General features: G+C 40.9%; 1 pseudogene across 1 annotated transcript; it reads right to left on the bottom strand.

Moving 5' to 3' along the window:
* Nucleotides 1-2,343: 2,343 nt before the first annotated feature.
* Nucleotides 2,344-3,786, bottom strand: LOC147892182 (agamous-like MADS-box protein AGL15 pseudogene; annotated as a pseudogene). The gene is made up of 3 exons (XR_015542476.1): nucleotides 3,520-3,786; nucleotides 3,053-3,254; nucleotides 2,344-2,449 (listed from the first exon to the last, which is right to left on the bottom strand). The product of XR_015542476.1 is annotated as an agamous-like MADS-box protein AGL15 pseudogene (transcript).
* Between the last annotated feature and the right edge of the window lie 5,641 nt (nucleotides 3,787-9,427).

Below are 9,427 nucleotides of genomic sequence, written 5' to 3'. Positions count from 1 at the left end.
TTCATGAATGCTCACTCTGCGAACACTCCTCTTGTGAGCTCTACTAAAAATGTTCGACTGACTCATGATGTTATGGCTTAACATCAACCCTATGCCAATCTTGTTGGTAATTGCCTACAGTTTGTCGGATTGAACACTCAACCAGATATTCTTTTCACCGCCAATTTTCTAGGTCAATATCTGGCTGATCCCTCAATGCAACATTGGTCTACAGCAGCAAAACATGTTCTAAAGTATTTGAAAGGCACTGCCGACTTTGGATTAGTTTATCGACATCATCCAGAATCATCTTCCGTGATGTCTCTTCATCTTTTGGCATATACAGATGCAGACTCAACAAGCTCTCACTTCTCTATATGATCTAGAAGTGGTAATTGTTTCTTTATCAATGGTTGCTTGGTCTCTTGGGCACAGAATCTGAGTATGTAGCGACCTCTCTAGCAGCTCTAAAATTGGTTTGGTTGCACCAATTTCTTGTAGATATTGGACTATGCGATAGGAATTCATCCCCATACACTACTTAATATTGTTCAAGCTAGCAAATATCCCATTGAAGATAGAGCATGCAAGGGAGCCATGGAGAGGCAAAAGATGCCTAGTGTGTCCTAGTTCCATTGAGCACTCCCTACACACTTATTGTTCCTCCCAAACTCAAAGAAGATGGGTTTTGAAGATCTCAAAATGTAAAAAGAAAAAAGCTTACAAGACTCTCTCATGAACAAAGCATATACTATAATTGGAGGGTGCCAAAGCATGCATGCAAGAGGATATTGTGAAGATGCATAGAATACACCACATTATATGCTAACTCCTATCTTATTGGATCTAGGATTCACTAGAAACCTATAAACTATTGGACATTGAATGGATTGCTAGACTAGGTTATCTTCTGGATTGAGAAAATGCGTTACTTATATATAGACCCCAACCTTATAAGATTAGGCTCGACTTCACAAAGGTCTGCTTTAATCTATGAGATAGACCCATTAAGTCTACACTTGGCTCGACCTACTAACATGGCATATACCCAACCTATTGAGCTATGAGGATACTCAAGAGATTGAAGGGACTCGTAGACTCAATGGTGTTCTAAATTGAGGGGAGGGGCTACTTAAATATAGGCCCAAACATTATTAGATTAGGCTACACCTGACAAAAGACTAACTTGATTTGTCAAATAGGCCAGCTAAAGCCACGGACCTACAAACACAGCATGCACCCAACCTATTGACAAAGGCTCCTAATTGTGGATGTATATTGTGCCTATTTGCTGTTGATAATTCCTTGGATGGCATACCATTTTTGTTGAGCTGTATGACTACTTGTGTGCACTATGCTGAGTGGATCTCATGACAATCATGGACGTCTATGTGGCTTGTCCACCTATCCTATGGGCTATGGGACTATTGTGTCTTGTCCCTGTTCCTCTACTGTCTGCGACTTTTGGGAGTTTGGCATTTCCTTGTGGTTTCCCTCGGGTTAGGCAGATGACAATGCGTTGAGAGATGCTGTGATACTACACAACCAGACCATGGTTTCTCGGTCATTCATCTAGAGACTCAATAGGCGCTTCCACAGGGAGTCACCACAGAGACCTAGCCTCACCGATGCCATCCTGCCTGATGGCTTGTTTAGTGCCAGCCACGCTAGATTACCCTCTGAGACACTGCTCTTTCTCATCAAGAGGTATCTTGAGGCACTACACGAGCTCTCAAAGTCTCTAATGGAAGGGCGTTGGTCAATAGCCTACAGTTTATTCAAAAATACTCGTGCCTTCCTAGCTAAAGTGTGTCATGAATGGCATTCACATCATCAAGATTTTCTGAGCACGCTTCTTCGACCTTATCCCCAGACGAAATAGTAATGACAAATCAGATAAAAGCAAAAAGAAGGCCTCTGACTTGGCGTTACGGTACTTCAGTTCAACAAATTCAAAATTCATTGAGAGAAAAGGGACAGTTGTTGATGACGGCCAGTTGGGCTTCGATGGATGGCATGGATAGTTGAAGAAAATGATGGGCATCATAAAATAAGGTAGGGGTTTGCATAGTAACTCGTGGTGATTCTTACATGATATATTGCCAACTTCTGAGCAAATTTGAGCGCAGATGGCTGCATGCATTCTACTAGCGAAACAATTGGCTTTCCCTTATAGCTTGCAGAAGATGCAGAATGGCGACCTTTAAGTCCCTCTCAGTAAAATCAAAGTTAGGAAGCACTCATAAAGATGAAATGGAAGCTTTAGGGCGGATCCAGGAGGAGAAGTGCGACGTATTCGCAGGGAAGCGAGCGCATGTAGTAAACACCTAGCTCACTATCGTAGAATGTAAAAGCACATGTTAGTTACCACACAGATATTGCAGGACGAAAGTAGACACAAAGTTTTCCTGGAAGGATAGCCTGATAATTTGCGTAGACGATGTCTGAGTGCTCGTCCGACTCTCCAACTCTTTACATATAGCAAAATGTAAGAAAATATTTTTCTAACTGAGAAAGGCCACTCAGTTCACCAGTCTTAATTTATACTTGTGAGGTAACAAAACAAAGCTTAAACGAACCAGTTCGGTTCCACAATATGACGAGACTTACCTTCATTAGTGAGCAGATTCAAGTTAATGAAATTCGGGAGACTGTCTGTGCTTTATGCCAAACAAAACCGCCAGCAGCCAAGACTCAAAAGACAATGATAACGCGGATAGCTAGGATATTCCAAGAGACTGATGCTCGCACGAAAGATATTGCTGTGAGGACTGCTAGACAATGCGAAACGTTTTTGTATTGGTGTGAAACAGTAATTATATGAAAGTCCGGTATGCTTAACTAAAAGGGTAGAGCTTGAATCTATGAAAGCCCAAATCGTAAAGACTACAGCTTATTCGTCGACCAGGCTGGTTGAGTTAAAGAAGGCAGACGAACAATAAATAACAAGGAATAACTTTCAGAAAGCACACAGGTTAGACAGTTAAGCAATGCCATGAACTACATAGTGAAGCTTTGATTGCTGTGTCTCACAATCATCGAGGACGGCAAGTAACACAGATAGTCGGCATACCTGGAGCTTGCAAACTGAAAAAGTTTTCCTCTGCTTGAGAAGATAATAACAGCAACCTCGGCGTCGCAGAGAATAGACAGATCGTTCGCCTTCTTCAGCAAACCACCGCGTCGTTTGGAGAAGGTGACTTGCCGGGTGGTAGCATTCTCAATTCGCTTGATTTTGATCTTGCGTCGTACCATTTCAGCGAACAACTCTCCCGCTGAAGTCACGGCCAAGAGGTTGGTTAAAAAGTGGAAGCCCACGTCAGTACTGATGCCTTTTAGAGAGCAGAAAGAAAAAAATCGGTGGAGAAAGGAAGAAAGGCTTGGGTTCGACGCAAGCGGCGGAAATAACGGCCTAGTATGAGATCTCAATGTGCAAAACTGCTGCGGAACGGGGCACATTGCGAGGTGTGCAGGAAATGACAGTGCAAGAGACGCGGAAGAAACAAAGACAAGAGATCGAGAGAAGGAAGAGAGGAAAACCTGAAGGGGGGAGGCGGAGGTGAAGAAGATGGGAATAAGCGTGGTAACGTTAGGGCAGGAAGCAGAAAGGGTGGAAGGGAGTGGACGAGACGCAGAGAGGAGGAGATCAACAGAAAGAGGGGAAAGGTTAGGGCACGTGAAGGGAGGATGCGCTGTCCTGATCGAGACAATGGTGGGAGGACGTAAAACTTTCATGTACGAGAGGGCGTGAACGGGAAGATGAAGTGGGAAAGTCACACAGTGCCAGAGAGAGACTAAACTTTAAAGAGCCCAGTTGCTTAAAAAAGAGTCAAGTCGAGACTCTTTAGGGAGCAAGAAAATTGTAGTAGCTGATTGTTGTGTTTTGCAGCACTGAGGATTTGGGAGAACGACATTGTACTTAGTATTTTGCAGAAGTATTGTTGTGCGTGGATAAGTACGTCCTTTATTACTAGTTAATAATGTGGCACTCATTTTCATTTCCTTTCCTTTCCCTCTTGAGTCTTACCTTTTGCCTTCTATTCACGTCGCCCTGAATCTTGACTCGTGACTCTTCAACTACTCGCCCCGTTGAATTGAGCACGAGCCTCTACAAGGGGGCCTACTAAAGACCTCCTTCTCACTTAAGGATTTTAATATAATTGCAAGTTTTTTGTGTAAGTAAAAGAATATGATAAATGATGTTTGCACGTAGTGCCAATAATTTGCAGATCAACTACCAGATTTTGCACTAACAAATGTAATACAAGGAGATCTCCTTGTAAACAATTCCACGCATCTTCTCTTCTACAAGAAGTAGGTTACAACAACCCTAAATGGCAATGAAGAGCCGTGGCAAATGGTAGCACACTACATGAAGCGCAACACATCTAAAAGTTATCCTCCTCCTACTCTTTTCTTTTCATGTGGCCTTAGGTTGTGGCCACCACATCTCTAATCCATAAACTATCTAGCTAGAAATAGCATAAGGGCATGATAATTCTCTAATCAAGATGACCCAAACGTATGAATGACATAAATGTTTGTTTGTATAAGGCCAAAATGCAAATTTCCTAGTCACCTCACATTAAGTTTTGGTTGTTCATGGACACTAAGGCTACTTGCAATTTTCATGTCACTCATAGGCTACTTATTAGACTATTGGCCTATGCCTAGATTTCCTACTACTTATCGACGACTTTCCTCTCTCTTTCCCATACATGGGTCCTATGACAATGAGATGACAATGTCCATTCACTAGTTTGTCATCCATCCCTTCTTACTAAATGAAATCCTTATCACCTTCAAGCCTTTCACCTAAGTGGGTTGATCTTTTGGGCAAGGTTTTAAAAATGAATCATACGTTGGATCTTAGGTCAACCAACATGATTGTCAGACACTTATGCTCATGTGGTTTTTATACCTTTGTAATATCCACATGCACTTTGCACTACATTATTCAAAATTGCATTGTATTATTCAAAACTGGCCTATGGTCACCCTTTCTATATATATTTCACACATACACAAACACACACACACACACACACATACACTTTTTTTTAAAGTGAAATCTTATATTTCTCTGTCAAAAACCTCAGAAGAGGTGAAAACCCACCATGATGTACAAAAAATCTTTTTACTTTTGTACTTCATGGTGCATTTTCAGCTCTTGTAAGTTTTTCTAAGGTTTCCCACATAGAAATATAAGATTTCACTATTTAAAAAATGTGTGTGTGTGTGTGTGTGTGTGTGTGACTAAACACAACAAGAAAAGAATGGAGATGAGTACACATCGTAGGCAAAAAGATCATCTCACCGTCCCTTTCGATTCCTTTGTGAAATTTGTTCCAAGATCTATCAATGCCGGATACATTTATGCTTGAAACATGGCAATCTTCTAGTGTTAATGCTTCTGATTCTCAAGAGCCCTCTTCATCTCAACAATCCCCTTTGGTTGGAATTGACTCTCAGCGTGCCTCTTCGGTTATGAAGACGTAGTCTATTGAGTAGCAAGTGGATCTCTCTCCTTTGGATATAGTTCATGATTGTGTAGTGGCAGCAGGTGTGGATTTGCAAGACAAAGATACTTAGACTAGGGTTGATACTAAGGATACTTCTGCTAGACTGAATACACATGCTCCACCATTTTCCGTTCTAGCACCTACCTCTCCATTCTCCCTAGACACTTTCCATCCCTGGTTGCGGTAGGTTTTTACCCCCGTGATTCAAAAATTTCGGGTGCCTGCTTAGTTGAAGAAGAATCACAAGGGTAAAAAATACCTTCATTTTATTGATGATGATGTGGTTCCTTTACAACGGCTTTTGCATGCAAACAATCTCACTGTGGAGGATATCCTACTGGATGCCCCCCCTAGCGACTTGTAAACTTTTTTGCTTTTCTAGTTTTCAGTTAGCCTCCTGTCTTTCCCTAGGGGCCTACTTGTAATCATGCAATAGAAAGAAGATTTCTCTGAAGATCTGGAACATGGAGAACGGCTCACAAGACTCTTGTTGAAGAAAGAGTGCCAAGATATAAATCACCAACACCCATGGCTTGACAAGTAGTGTCATCAGCAAGATAAACCAATTTCTTGTGAGGAAGAGCATGATAATTATGTAACCATTGAGATTGATATGTCACATTACCATTAGCACCAGAATCAACAATAAAAGTGGAACCATCTCGAACATGAAGTATCCTTTCTGGAGAGACATTAGAATAGACATGATTTGCCTCTTGATGCATATGGGCATCTTATTGTTGAGCAGCATATGCTTGAGTACGTTTGCGATCATAATGCCTTTTGTAACACCGAAAGGATGGATGATTTCCACCACAATATTTGCAAGAAGAATTTTTGGATAAGCGGGATTTCTTAGTGGTAACACCATGTTCCTCATCATATTAACGAGCCCAACAATCAAAGATAACATCACCATGCTTATCACAATAAGAACAACTAGTGTGAAACCCATGGCTTTGCCATAGGAGTAAATTTCCTTGATCTCCATCCATAATCACTTAGCTAATACCATTTTTCATTGGAGTACATTTCCTTGATCTCCATCCATAGTCACTTAGCTAATACTGACTGGGGGTACCTATTTCACTTAGCAAAATATCTAGCACTACTAGATCTATAGGCTTCTCTCGGGGGGGTCACTATGTATAAACCCTCTATATCACGTGCGTTCAAGGCCTATTTCTAAAATCCCTTATCCGTAAATTTTTCATCAATAAAATGTACCCCTTTTCTATACAAATCTGTAAATTTTTTCCAAATCTAATTTAAATAGCCCCTTATGTATATTTCTGTAAATTTTAGAAATAAAAAATATCCTTTTGTGGAACTCACGTGATAGGGTTACATATGATGAGTGACCCCCCCGAGAGGCTTCTTGGAGATGCCTCGTCTGCGAAGACCTCCCTATGTTATTCTGAAAAGTTGTTGCCTAAACAAGCCTATTGATCATTCAAAGATACGTTGGGAGCCTTGAAAGAAAATAGGTGCAAGAAACTAGTTGCCTGTCAGGGTGTCTCTTCTTGTTGAAGTTTAAGCTCTCTCAACTCTACAAGATGGAGAAGCATGTTCATAAATCCAAATATTCTCTCTAGTGTGGCATAGTGGTTGCAAATATAGCCTTTTGGTCAATGCTATTTTGTGTTGTTCGGTTCCTGTCGATTGAACATCTAGAGAATATCTCGACTGCGCCAGATGCAAAAATCTTGATCTTAGCTTTAAAGTTTACAGAGACTTTGCTTGGTAGCTCCCATTCGACATAAAAAAGGCTGGACAGTGGTGCGCCTAGTCTATCATCCTTTCAATCAGATACTTTCCACCAAACAGTTGAGCCCTTGTAAACTAAGAGTGAATCCTGTTCTGGGAGGTACATATATATTCGCAAGATTGCATCTATGTACGACGAAGATCTTTTGGTAGACTTCCATCATTTAAGTTGTCGTTGGGCTGATATATGTGCGATTGTTTCCAATGGAGAATTTGGGCCACAATAGAAAGATCAAGAAGGTTTTCTTTCAAGTAGTTGTTGGTATGCTTCAGATAAATACTCCCTAGATGGGAATACAAATGCTTGACAAATGATTCTAGTACGACAATGCTTATACACATTCCTTTCTATACATCCATAGATTTTTACCCGCATATTTGGGATACAAACATTTCAATGATAGATTTCCTTGCAAGTGCTCTCGCAAGTTGGCTTCAGAGCCAGTCGGAATGGTGCATTATGGGAGGAAGAAACCACATTTTGGTGGGTGCGAGAGTGACTTAGGATTTCAACATGTGACAGATGGGACGTGGGGCAACAATCTCTTACTCCTCCCTATTGTAAACAACATGACAACAATTTTAGTTCATAAAGAGCCTTGGAATGAGAATGAGTTTGCCACCCCTTTTCCCACTTTCTTTCATCCATCCAAGGATTCCGATGTTCTTGAATGGCCAAACCGAATGAGAATTCATGAGTGACCTATGCTATTTTTGTTTGCAAGTGCTCCTCAGGCAAACTCAATCCGAGAAGAGCTTATAGAGCGATGCAAGATATCCAAGTTTTGCAAGCTTTTGGAGTCTGAGAGAGGAGTTAGCCAATATGATTGATGGCTACATTCTCTTCCATTCTTTTATTGCCTACATATAGTACATTTTGCATTTGCCACAAAACCATAGCAGCTATTCACTGTTCATCACCAAGAAAGAGGTAAAGCAAAATTGAAGGGATTTTGCATAGGATACCTCCCACATAACTTCAAAACATGAGAGATAATGTTGCACGCTTGATACCCAGCTTGGTCTATGCTGCTCCAAGGCACCAATTGAAGGATGCGAGGGAACTAAGCTTGGATTCCCTGCCATGGACAAACTCAAGGAAATCGCTCGTGGAGGGCAAAGAGGTAACTAACTTAGCAACACGAGAGGTGAATCAATTTTACTAACCACCCTTGCATCAATTTATGTAGCATTTCAATCTAATGGCTCACACTGATTAGATCGAATCCAATGGGCCATGTTCCTCCAATCATCCTCCCCCAAACCTCTCCTTAAGAGAGAAAGGAGATGTTTCTCAGGATATTTGAGATGAGAAGAATTACCACCTCTGTACGGATGACCACCACATCCATATTTGGAGAAAGGATGCTTGCGAGCAACACAAGCTCTCTCTGAATCTACATCATTCATTGTTATGATGACATATTCATGAGGGTCTTTACGACACTCGTGTCATTGGGCGTACTCAATCAAAGAAATACATGTTTGATCAAAATCAATCTCAATTTTGTTCAAAAGGATGGTAACAATATTATCATATAATGCATCCTGGAGTGTGTCGAGAAGATAGGTCACCAATTGATTTTGTGGAACAAGTGCACCAGCAGCAGCAAGTTGATTGATGATATTGTTGAAGGACTCAATATGAGTTGTCATAGGAGCCCTAACTTTGTACGAAGTGCTCAAAAGATTACAAAGATAAAGAATCTCTGTGACAGATTTCTTCTCAAAAGTAGCAACGAGATATTCCCATATTGCATGAGAAGAAGGAAGGGCAAATACATCCAGCATAAGAGAATCATGTAGATTAGATAAAATATACTGACAAGCTACTTTATCATGAGAACACCAATTGGTAGAGATAGATCTCCATTGCTCCAAGAGAGGGCCTTCAGTCACAAGAGCATGATTCGCAGTTGCATCAACAGGTTGGGATGGACAATCGAGATCACCAAGAACAATATCCAAAAGATTATCCCCTTCGAGTATCAATAACATCTTCACTTTCCAACCAGAAAAACCTTGTCCTTAAAACAAAGGAACAGATCGTTGTCTAGAAGGAAAGCCATTGATGATTATAGACATTGCCATATGCTTCAGGAAAATACGTGTGTCAGAGCTCGCGTTAATGATTGAGAATACAATTATCGCTCTAAAAA

Source organism: Dipteris shenzhenensis, chromosome 17 (assembly GCF_047967505.1).
Source record: "Dipteris shenzhenensis isolate YYH24624 ecotype China chromosome 17, Dip_SZ_1.0, whole genome shotgun sequence".
NCBI lineage: Eukaryota > Viridiplantae > Streptophyta > Polypodiopsida > Gleicheniales > Dipteridaceae > Dipteris > Dipteris shenzhenensis.
The sequence above is the reverse complement of the archived record's forward strand: the minus strand, read 5'-3'. Positions and strand labels throughout refer to the sequence as shown.